At 46.6% G+C, this 12,352-nt stretch overlaps 1 long non-coding RNA gene across 1 annotated transcript; it reads right to left on the bottom strand.

The window, feature by feature from the left end:
* Positions 1-3,349: 3,349 nt before the first annotated feature.
* Positions 3,350-11,676, bottom strand: LOC128349547 (uncharacterized). Its single transcript, XR_008318844.1, has 2 exons — positions 11,542-11,676; positions 3,350-3,487 (listed from the first exon to the last, which is right to left on the bottom strand). It is a non-coding gene; the product is annotated as an uncharacterized LOC128349547 (long non-coding RNA).
* Positions 11,677-12,352: the final 676 nt, after the last annotated feature.

Here is a 12,352-nt window from a genome sequence, read left to right as displayed (position 1 = left end):
TGAAGCATGCATATGTTTTTGTGTGGATGAGTGTACATGCATTCATTTTAAAAGTGAAGCTGTGTACACATCTCTCAAATGCATGGAACAGATAGGAAGTGTACTGCTGGGCTGTACTTGCATTCAACATAGTATGTGAAGAGTTATATGTACAGTTTTGGTGGTCTCGTCAACAGCTAGAATCTAAACCTCACAGGCGTTGCAAGTTTGGCTGGTTTGATTACTGCAGTCAGAGTCTTCACAAAAGAATATTGGCTGACATACAAAGCAATGATGCACTGGTGCAGTGAGAGAACTTCCCAACTAACTGCACAGTTGCACAGGGGAAGTAGCAATTTTTTATACCCTCCCATTTCCCAGGAAGCCCTCTGTGCCACCTGAAAATTAGTCCCCAAGGGCTGTGCAACCATCAGGGACATATTTTCAGGTGGCACAGAGGGCTTCCTGAGGCAGGGAAGGGTGTCAAAAAATTCGTCTTCCCAAGTACACTGGTACAGTTAGTGGGGAAATTATCTCACTATACCAGCGCATCTTTGCTCTGTATGTCAGATTGCTTCTTAATGACTGACAGGCCCTTGGAATGGTCAATACACTTACAGGAGTGTCTGACAGGTGATTCACAAGTTTGCTTAGCTTGAAAGACACCAACTTATTAGTTGAGAGTGATATGGCCAAGTGCATACCTGAATCTAGATATCCTCACTCTAGGTCTGAAATGTTAGTTGCTATCTTACATTAGCCCTTATCAGGTCACGTTCATTAGCTGAGCATGTTCATGGAGGAAAGGATGTGGTGGGCAGTTCAAATGATCATCAGATCAAATGATCATTCACCTCTCCAACTCCAGGATTCACCCACTGCCTATAATTACATGGAGAAAAGGAATATTGGGTGTCCAGCTTTATGCTAGGAGTGATGATGGATTTAGACAACAATTTAAAGCTCCCAATTCAAACTGTGCTTTTAAATATATAAGTGAATAGGTGTTTGAAAATTATCTTAGTGATGTGATTGTGATGCAATTGTGCAGCCCTTTCACCGGTTTTTGCTTTCCAACCATTCGCTTGATGATCTGAGAAGGAAAACTTACCTAATGGAAAATCTTTTAAATTTTTTAAATATTTTCTTAACTTAATCCTTGTAATTGATCTCACTATGTGCTAAATTGCTCGTAACATGAATCACCAATACAAAGGTTTTTAAATCTCAAATATTTAGGGAGAGGAATCTGCAGAATGTGGCAACTTGGTGTTGCTCTTGAAACTCTGCCACCTTCTTTGCCCTACAGATCTCCTGCTTCCTCAGATCACTCTGCCTTAGTGCCTTTGACATAAGACTATAAGAACAGCCCTGCTGGATCAGGCCCAAGGCCCATCTAGTCCAGCATCCTCTTTCTCACCAGGCGCTGCTGGGAAGCCTACAGGAAGGAGTTGAGGGCATGCCCTCTCTCCTGCTGTTACTCCCCTGCAACTGGTATTCAGAGGCATCCTATAGCATCCTATATCCTATTCAGAGGTGGCCTATAGCCCTCAGACTAGTAGCCATTAATAGACCTCTCCTCCATGAATTTCTCCAAACCCCTCTTAAAGCCATCCAGGTACTCCTCATGCCTGGAACTGGAACTCCATCTTAAGAAACCAATGCAGTGTCATTGTACTCTTTGTTCAAATCATAGGCATCCTCAGGGGACACCAGGGGAGTGTAGTTGCCCACCCTGGATTTATTGCTGGATTAGATTTCTATGTAAATATTTTATGTATGCATTTGTAAACATGTACTTGCCCATCTGGAAACAGTCTTGTGGATGCCAATGATTCCGATCCCTCCTCAAAAAATCCACAAAGGTGCCATGTGAACAAAACCGAACCAGCCCGGCTCGCTTTTGGCACCATTCGAAATGGTTCGAACCAGTTCAGAGCTCTACTGGTAAAGGGGAATCCTATGATGATTCTATGATTCCTATGATGATTCGCCTTTACCAGTAAAGGGGCAGGATGGGGGCTCCCCTAAACCTAGAGGGGGTGGGAGGGTAGTGATTTAGTCTTCCCAGTTCCGGTGGTGGTGGCAGCCAGGGTGGTGGTGACAGCAGCACCCCACCACCCCCAGCCTCCCCCAGGGTAGCCCAGGCCTCTGTGCACACCTGGGCCTCAGTTTGGGCTTCTGTGGACACACGGGTGCCATTGTAGTGACCTCTGCATATGTGTGGAGGTCACTAAAATGGTCCCCACATGTTAATAGAGACCCAAACCGGGCTGAAGAAGGACTGAATTGGGCTGCCACTACTCTGGGGGAGGCCTGCGGGGTGGGAGGAGCCAGTGCCGCCAGGACTGTTAAATACTAAATAACTCCCCTTCTGTCCCCCGTAGGTTTAAGAAAGCCCCTCTGTCTGCCCCTTTACTGGTAAAGGGGAATTCTCACCAGATTCCTCTTTACCAGTAGAGTTCCAAAATTGTTCAGTTCGAGCTGGGCCCAGTTCGGTTAGAACTTAGACCAGCCGAGGCCAGTTCGGTTCGACCCCAAACCCACCAAGCTGAGCCAGCTCTGCATCGAGCCTGGCTTGAACCGACCTGGCTCCCACACCCCTAACCTCTTCTGTGAAGCTAGTGGCTTAAACTAGGGGTTCCCTAGCTTGATGTTGACGGACTACAAATCCCACCACCCCCAGCCACCATTGTGACTGGGGGTGATGGGAGTTGTAGTCAACAACATCTGGGGACCCACCCTAAGGAACCCCTGGTTAAAATCTTTTATTTCCCATTGCTAACTGAACCCAGAATGTGTAAATGCATTTGCTGATATCCATCCCACTAATCCCCATCTTTTTATTCCCCCACTCCCTCCCTCTCTCTCCCTGGCTCTCTCTTTCTCTGTTCCTCTTTTCCCTCTCTCTGTCTTGAGCCTTCCTCCTCTCAAAACGGTGGCAAAAAAATTGGCCTGCCACACAATGTACAGCAGCACTTTATATTTCCCAGCAATAATTTGGTATGCTACACTTTGCATGACAACTCTCCTAGGGTTGGCCAACATCACCTCTTGCCCAGGTACATACTTGAGTTGTGAATCCCTGGTGGCAACCCTACCCACACTAGATCAGACATCTGTCATATCACAGCCTTTCATACACGGCCCTCCTTTCAACATATGGCACACTTTATTGTAGATATAACCCCTCCCCCTGGAAAATTGGAGTATTTTTTAAATTTTCCGAAGTTAGAGGATATTTCTCAACCTAAACACTTGAGAAACACTGTTCTGGAGCATGGTGTTATGAAAAGCCTCAGCGGAGCCCATGTGGCTAAATGTGCCGGGCCTCCCTTGTACGTGCTGTAAATCAGGAAAGGGCCCTAAATCTTTGACATGCAGAGAACTTTACTGTGCACATGAGGCTCTGGTTGCAGCAAAATGTCTCACAACGAGGAGGAAAAGCAAACAAACATTCGGGGTACATCGGCGTTCTTCTTGGGTCAAAGCTGCATGGCGTGGATCACTGCGGAGGGAAAACACTCCTGCTGTTAAGATGCCACAAACCAAATAATCCTTTCCCCTTGGATATGGATGCAAGGCCAGCACTAAAATAAATAGCATCCCGGGCAAGGAATGGCTTTGCCATCACCACCCATAGTTCGATTATTAGTGCTGTCCAGTTGTGTGGCTTCTAAGGATTACAAAACCAAGTCATGTAGTAGGCCCTCCACTCCCCAGGCTTTCCTACAATGCACCTGAAAACGACCCAGAGCCACCTCTCCATAAGTTTCTGCTTTGCTGCCAGTGCTCACCTGCTCCCATTCTGGGATCCCACTGCAGTCTCATAGGCCTTCTGCAGCTTCACTGCAAGCAGTACATTCAATAAACAGTGAGCCACCAAGCTCAGTTCCGCATCCTCTTCAGGTAGGTGCTCTTGGCAACTGCCCAGTTTGCCCACCCCTAAGGCCAACCCTGCATGGAGGGGGACCCTTCTTGACTCCCTGAAATTATCTAATCATAGTTCAACATGATGCCCAATAAGGGAAGGAGCTTTAGTGCTACCTCCAAACCATGATTTGTGCATGCACACGCACACACTGCAAACTGGTTTTTTACCTTGTGGTTTAGAGGTGGCACTAGCTGTAGTTCGCATCACAGCAAACTGCGGCTGGTTAGAGAATACCAGGACATACCTGCCAACATTTCAGAATGAGAAATAGGGATAATTTTGCAAAACAAACAAACAAAAAAACCCACCAAAAATAATACACAAAATTGCTCTGAAAAGCGAAGTCAGCGCTCTCTCAGAAGAAATCAGACCCTTTCCGCGGGGATTATATAAACTGAAGAAAAGTTCTGAAAAAGGAGTCAGTCAGCAATCACAAAATCAGACCCTTCTCTCAGCAAATTCACATGCACTGAAATACAGCGCTTTGTGGCCAGACATTTATATATCCGGCCACCCACTCCTCCGTTCTTGGAGTTTTGAGGGAGGAAACTTGAAGGGCTTCCCGTGCTAGGAGACCCTCCTCCTTCATCCTTCTCTCAGGCCATGGATCTTGTTGCAACTCTTGTGAGAATCCCCAGTCCCCTCTCACAAGACTTCCAACAAGATTCACGACCATCCGCCTCTCAAAGCCTGCTGCAGCAAATGGGAGACGGGCCGGAGATGGGTCAAAGATGGGGGGAGGGGAGGGGTGTTGGGAAATCTTGATTCTGCGATGCGTGGTTGTGAGCCAAGAAATGTGGTGGGAATTTGTGGCTGTCCCTGCTAAATCAGGAGAGTTGGCAGCTATGCCAGGAAGTGGCGGAAGGTACCAACACACAAGGGGTAGGGGAGACAAAGGAGAGACATGAGCTGGAAACATATTTCCCGGCCTCAAAGTCATGGTTTGGGATACTGGGCCATGATGTTGAGCTGGAGTAAGAAGCTAATGTGGCTGGGCATTTACTGCAGCCACAGCTATGCTTCTTTAAGAGGTTCCTATGTGCCATATGAACTGAAGTGGACAAGCAAGAAACTGATGTCACCCATTCACTACTTCAGGAGTTCTCAAACTTGGGTCCCCAGAGGTTGATGGACTACAGTTTCCATCATCCCCAGCCTGAAGAAGATGGGAGTTGTAGTCCAACAACATCTGGGAAATGCTGCACTGTTTCCACTGAAGGAATCAACACATGACACAACACAGCACTCCTGGTGCCACCAATGAGCTGGGTCAGGCAGTCGCTTGGCCTTACACACACTGCAGTTCTTGGAAGACATTCCTTTTCTGTTGCTCTTTGAAATACCAGGAAATAGGGGGTGGGGATGGGAAGGTGGGTGTAATCTCCATGCTCTGCACAATGAGTAGGAACACAGCCATGTGCTCTAGCAAAGGGAGGGAGCTGCTGTCTGGACCGAGTCCCACTGGAAGGCATTACTCAGCCACTTTCCAGCCAGCTGGAATCCAGCTCCGTTTCTTGCCACCTATCCACCCCCTGCACAGCTCCCCAGCCCAGCATTATTCTGGTTCTTGGCTTGATCACCATTATCTCCCTTTTCCCCTCTGCCTTGTGTGCAGCAGTAGACATGGTCTGTTTCCAGTGAAAAGGCTCCAAGAGTGCTCTGCTGACCCAGACTCATGAATCATCATCACATCGACATGCTTTGGCACTGTTTCACTGTTATTCTAATATCAGAATCAAACTGATGTCACAGGCAACTAGCAGGTAAGGCAGCTGATGCTTGAAGGAGAAGCACAAGGCCCCCCTATGATGCCCGTGGGAATCAGCAGCTGCAGGCTTCTACAAATCCATTTGCCAGCACACAGACCTCCTCCCCAGAGGTCTCATTTCCACTGACGTTTTTGAGAAGGTATGAAACAGTGAGAATCCCTTCCGAGCAACAGGAGAAGGCTCCCACCCACTGTTTCTTACCATCTCCATGTCTCAGTGCCAATGACAGAAGACCCACTTCTCTCCTAAGCCCTCTGCCTGTGGGCCAGAAAAGGATCTGAGGGAAGAGAGGGGAGTGGTGGTGATCACAAATAATGACAAGCTGATCTTGTGGTAGCAAGCATGAATTGTCCCCTTTGCTAAGCAGAATTTGCCCTGGTTTGCATTTGAATGGGAGACTACATGTGAGCACTGTAAAATATTCCCCTTAAGGGATGGGACATCTCTGCTTGCATGCAGAAGGTTTGAAGTTCCCTCCCTGGCCTCTCCAAGATAGGGCTGAGAGAGACCCCTCCCTATATCCTTGCAGAAGCTATGCCAATCTGTGTAGACAATACTGAGTTAGATGGACCATTGGTCTGACTCATTATATTTATTTATTTATTGAACATATTTTTATACCACCCAAAACTTACGTCTCAGGCAGCTTCCTGTGTTCCTAAAGGCTGGCTAGTGAGCTAAGCCTAAATTGTGGTCCAGCTGCATCAAGAGAGGAAAGAAAAGCAGAAAGGATAGAGGAGGGCATGAAAGGATCGCAGGAACACTGGGGCAGCTGGACAAACCTGTTTTGTTTTTAAATTTCCATTAGCCTTGTTTACTGAAAATTTACAGTATGGTGCAGACACAACTGCTACTGCAAATCTGATCAAAGTTCTTGCACTCACTCTGCTGGATCTGTTAGAATTCATTTGGCTTATACCAGCCTTAAATAATGTTATATAACCAAAACAATCCCCCCACCACACACACACACACACACACACACACAGCCCCATAAAGAAGTTTTGAACAATGTTCTTTCTGTTAAGAGAGCAAAGCAGCTTGCACAATCCCAGCAAAAGGTCCACAGGTCACAAATAAATTCTCTTGTAACTCAGTTAGTTCTGTTTGCCTGTTCGAAGCTCAGAACTGTCTTTCAGGTTGCACTGGGACAAGTCCCATAATTCTAGTTCTGGTATGTTCGTGTCCTGTCACTTGCAGCATAGTAATGTGTTGACATCATGTTTACACTGCTAGGCTAACATGTTGGGATGGCTCCCTACAGAGCCGTTCTTGAGATTCCACATACTCCAAGAAAGACACGTCTTTTAGGGCTGAAGTTGCAAATGTTTATGGAGCCGTATCTTTTCATCAGAGTGAGATGCGCCAACTGTGTCCCACAGGATTGCTGCTTTAGGACCAGTCTAAATGTGGCACGGGAGATCAGTGAATAGGGTATCCCATTGTTGTTGATTTTAAGTGCTAACAGCAATTACAGAAGAGTGTTTAGATCAGGAACATGGCGCTTGGGAAGGAGAGATTTGCCTTTCTGTCCATGTCACTTTTTAAAAAATTATGGATTTTTAAATCATCCCCATTCAAATAAGGTTTTCAACCCTCCGAGGGTTGATGATGTGAAAAATAAGTGAGGTGGGGGCTCCAGGAATAGCTTGAGCCAGAATGCCTTGGGCTTTCCTCAGTTTGTTTATCAGTTGTGTGGCTTGTGCAGAATTGTGGGACCTAATAGTGGCTGTCTTCGGACATAGTGTGGAACCTCAGGTAGACGAACGTGTGGTTAATCTGTGAGCCCAGGAATCTTCCCACAGATGATCATCAAGCCACAGTCTCACAGCCTCTCTGGCTTCTGTGCAGAGGGGCCCCTCCCTCTTCCTAGTCCACTGAGGCCGCATCCTAGCAAGCTTCGTAGGACTCGTATCGCCAGACTGCAGTCAAGGTGTCAGGATGTAGGTAGAGTGGCAACCATTGGCCACAATCTTCGAGGGGGAGTGCCCAGTGTGATCCTGCCTTTTCAGCATCAATCAGCCACTCTTGACAGGGAAAGGGCATTTAAACCCTTCCCTCACAGCCCTTGCACCACTGCCCTTGCAAGGGCCCCACAGCCATACATTCTCACACAACCACAATTACTGGTAGCCCAAACTTCGAGTTCTCCCATTGATGGAAGAACTTTGATGGACTTTCCTTTGCTGGTGTGCATGGTACCGCACCAGTCTGGGGCACCTCCAAGCTAGGGGGACGGGGAGAGCAAAGCTGAACAGTTGGATACACGTACGCATATGTGCAGTGTTCAGGAAATCACTCTCTCTATATACACTCTATATAGCAGCACCATCCACAGGGAGTGTAATCCTATAGACACTGTCCAGGCATTCAGGGAAATCAATGCCCTATTGACCGGCCACACTCCACAGGCTATAAAGGATGCCTTGCTGGGCAGCTGTGCTCGATCAGGCATGTTATTAATGAAAGGTTTCCTTACACATGTGCCTCCTCCCCTTTTCCAGATGGAAGCTGTCAAAATGTCTTGTATGGAAACTTTAATTAAAGGTCCTAAGTGCCGGGCAACGTGCCAAGGTGTGCATTGCAGGTTGCTCAAGTAACATGAGCAAATGGACATATACTGTACATACAGGAGATCTGTGGGAATACATGTTGTCTCTTTCTTTATATGACTGGACAACAGGATGGTTTCCACAGATGGGGTTTCCGCGGGTTTCTGCAGTGGGTCGGCGAATTAGAATTTTGGCCAAGCGACGTGGTTTTGTTCCCCTGGCATCGTCATCATCATCATCATCATCATCATCATTCATTTGATTTCTATACCGCCCTTCCAAAAATGGCTCAGGGCAGTTTACACAGAGAAATAATAAATAAATAAGATGGATCCCTGTCCCCAAAGGGCTCACAATCTAAAAGAAACATAAGATAGACACCAGCAACAGTCACTGGAGGTACTGTGCTGAGGGTCAGAGACGTATCTAGGGAAAATAGCGCCTAGGGCAAACACTGAAATTGCACCCCCTGGCCAAACATCTGACACTCATCTTTCAGATAGCTTTACGATAATATCAGCTCAAAAATACAAGTCAAGCTCATTAATCTTTTAAAATGTCAAAAACTATTTGGCAGTGAATGTAGCCAGACCAAAAAATGCTGGAAAACTACAAATTTCAGTATGCTGGGGCTCATGAAATACCCAAATACCATGTGGAGGTGTACTTGGAAAACTAAACAGAAGTGCCCGTCTAATTCTCTACTATGCATTGTAGCGTCACTATTACATACGTTTTAAAAATAAATGGAGAATTTGACTTTTCCCAGATACTCTGAAAATAATTAAAGGATATGTAGAGTAAACTGTGTCACCACTTGGAATATATTCTAGTCTTTCAGAAAGACAGTTAAAATGAGAGAAAGAGAGCAAGAAACTCCCAGTGGGCCTTAATACTAAGGATTTCACATGGATTCAAAGACAAACTCACCATTTTCAGCCAAATTATTAAGACATCACATTTAACTCACTTATCACAAGAAGCAAAGTAAGAGCAAATGAATACTATCCTAGCTCATAAGCTTCAGCTCAGTATTCACAAGCCCTGATTCTCTGTACATAGTGCCAAACTGAATATGTGTACAGTGATTTATATTATATTAAATTTAAAAAAAATTGTTTTACCTGTAGCCCCTTTGGGGCGCTTCCTATAGGCCATGGAGGGGGGATCTGCGAAGGTTACGCCTCCCCCTGCGGGCCTCTAGGGCCTCACAGGGACCATTTGAGCATGTGTGGTGGCCATTTTTAAAATAATTGTTTTTTTTAAAAAAAATGGCCGCTGAAAACAAAATGGCCATCACGCATGCTCAAATGGCCTCTGTGAGGCCTGGCATGGCCTAGGGCCTCACAGAAGCCATTTGAGCATGTGTGGTGGCCATTTTGATTTGGGCAGCCATTTTATTTTAATTTTTTATTTTAAAAAATTGCGCCCCCCTTCAAGTGGCACCCGGGGCACGTGCCCTGCCTGCCCCACCCTAGATACGCCCCTGCTGGGGGTGGATAGGGCCAGTTGCTCTCCCCCTGCTAAATAAAAAGAATCACCACGTTAAAAGGTGCCTCTTTTAGCCAAGTCATGTGTGATCTTCGTTGGGAAACAACGGTGTTGCCCAGTCCCTGAGTTGCCCAGTATGTTTGTGCACATACTTGGGCAGCCCTTTATTGCTGGATACCTCTCTCGCTGTGCTCATCTTGTCACCCCATCCTTTTGGGGCAGATTGACAAAGGTGGGAACCATGAAACACAGTGGGAAGTGGGATTAACCCAATGTGGTTCTCTCCCTTTGCATGCATTAGAGCTTGGGATGCGGCGATGCAGCGTCCCTGTTGCCAGGCAATGGCAGGAGGAGTGCAGAGACTGCGGAGGGTGGGACAACTGACCTAAGAGGCGGCCAGCGAGAAGCACAGCAGGCATAGACCTGACATGTTTCTGGACTGGTCTGAGCTGCTCTCTCTATGGTTTGGGGAGGAGCCACAGCACAAAACTCTGGCTACAGTGGTGACAGAATTCAGACAACACAATGCTGCCTTCCAACCCGAGGTTTCAGCAGCGAAGCTCACTACAAATCAAAGATTCAGATTACGATTCGAGGTTGAAAACCTCAGGTCACTTTTTTGATGAAACCACGCTCTCACACATTCAGATGACCACAAAATCGAACCTCTGGCACGGTTACCTCCAGTTTGATGTTATGTCCAAAGGCCAGCAGTGTAAGATACCTTACTGCTGTTTCTAAGCTTTCCCATCAATGCCAAGAAAAGTTACCCTTTCAATAATTTGTTTCTTTGCTACCAGCGCTCTCCTGCTCCAGTTCTCAGAAACCACTGAAGACTCCCAGGAGTTCTGCAGTGTCTTCCTCAGTCTTCTTCCCTTTCTCCACTCTTTCTCTGCATCCCGTTTTCCAAAACACTTCTCTCTCCCTCTTACCAGATTAAGCTCATCCTGAAGCTTTCCCAGATGGGCAGGAAGTGCCTAAAGTTAAACCATTATGAACACTGCACCAAAGTACTATTTTTTAAGGATGCATTTTTAAGGATGCATATAATGTGCAGTAGCTGCAAATGGTCAAGAGACAAATGGAATAATGCCTTTGGTTGTTTGAATGGCACCTTCTGTCACCATTCTGACGTTGCTGTAAATGGTTCCCTTGTATGAACTCTCCCCCAGCTTAAGTGTAGCAAAGCTGCATTAAATCGCCATTTGGAAAAGCTCCTGGTTCTGCTTTTTTCCTCACTAGCTCACTACAGACAGTACACCCAACAAACAGCAAGCCACCAAGCTCAGCTCGGCACCCCAAAAGAGCCGAAGAAAAGCCTTGCTGGATCAGGCCACAGGCCCATTTATTTCAGCATCCTGCTTCACACACTGGCCAACCAGCTGCATCTGGGAAGCCCGCAAGTGGTGAAAAGAGGGCCACTGACCCCTTTCGAGAGATGCCCTGGGCACTTGCCTGGCTCACCCACTCCTAAGACCTGCCCTGACTAGTAGGCACTTTGGGTGCAGAACCTCTTTGGGGGGTTGTGCTGTGAAACAGTGGACCTGTGCAAGCATAGTGTAGTGGTTGGACTTGGACCGGGAAGACCCGAGTTCAAATCCCTATTCAACCAAACTCACTGGGTGACTCTGTGCCAGTCATGTATCTCTCAGCCTAACCTACCTCACAGGGTTGTTGTGAGGATAAAAATAAGCATGTACACTGCTCTGAGCTCCTCAGAGGAAGAGTGGGATATAAATGTAAAAAATAAAAATAAATAAATAAAGTGTAGGACTGTACATACTGTTTGCTTTCACTTGATGCTTAGTTTGCATACCTGTAAATAAACCAAATGTGACCAAAAACACCATGAGTAACTCAGCAATGATCTGTCTGCCAAAGGAAGTCAAATCCAGGTACTGCTGCTCCTTCAACTTCTCAGCATTCTGGGAGGTAGGGAGCATGTAACCCTGACATAAATAAATACATAAAATAAAAATTAGAGGCTGACATGCAGACTAATGCTGCATTGATGCACCAGAGTTTTCCACTGGGTAATGAGGAAGAAGCAAACTCACAGTTTTCCCTTCCCTCTGCAACCTCCTGTGCCTCCTAAAACTATGTCCCTAAGGATTGTGTGACCCTCACCCTCAGGGACATAGTTTCAGGAGACTCAGGTAACTGAAAAGGGTCACGAATCAGCCCTCCCCCACTGTGTAACGGAAAACACTGGCACATTGGTACAGCGTTAGCCTGGATGTCTGCCAGAATCAAAAACACAAATTAACAGCAAACAAGTGCCAGATAATTGGGGGTGGGGGTGGGAGAAGAGAGGAAACTGTAGCCAAACAGAATACAATCTGCCAAAATAAAAAATAGAAAGATTGATCGATCTGCAGGCCAAAGACCTGCCTAGACAGAAATGTTTTCAGGAGACAGAAAAAAAGCCACTGATGACGGGGAGGGGAGGGCACGGCTTCCCCAGGGCAGAGAGCTCAACCAAGTGTGTCTCACAACTTGGAAAGCCCTTACATGTTCCCACCAACAGCACCTCATACTGGGTCACAATTTACAAGACACACAAACAAGCTATTTGCTAGGCACAGCCCAACTTGAGTGGTAAAGGTTTAGGGTGCCATTAGGGCAAC

The sequence above is a fragment of the Hemicordylus capensis genome, chromosome 3 (assembly GCF_027244095.1).
Source record: "Hemicordylus capensis ecotype Gifberg chromosome 3, rHemCap1.1.pri, whole genome shotgun sequence".
NCBI lineage: Eukaryota > Metazoa > Chordata > Lepidosauria > Squamata > Cordylidae > Hemicordylus > Hemicordylus capensis.
Note: the sequence above shows the minus strand (reverse complement) of the source record. Positions and strands in the feature narration are given on the sequence as shown.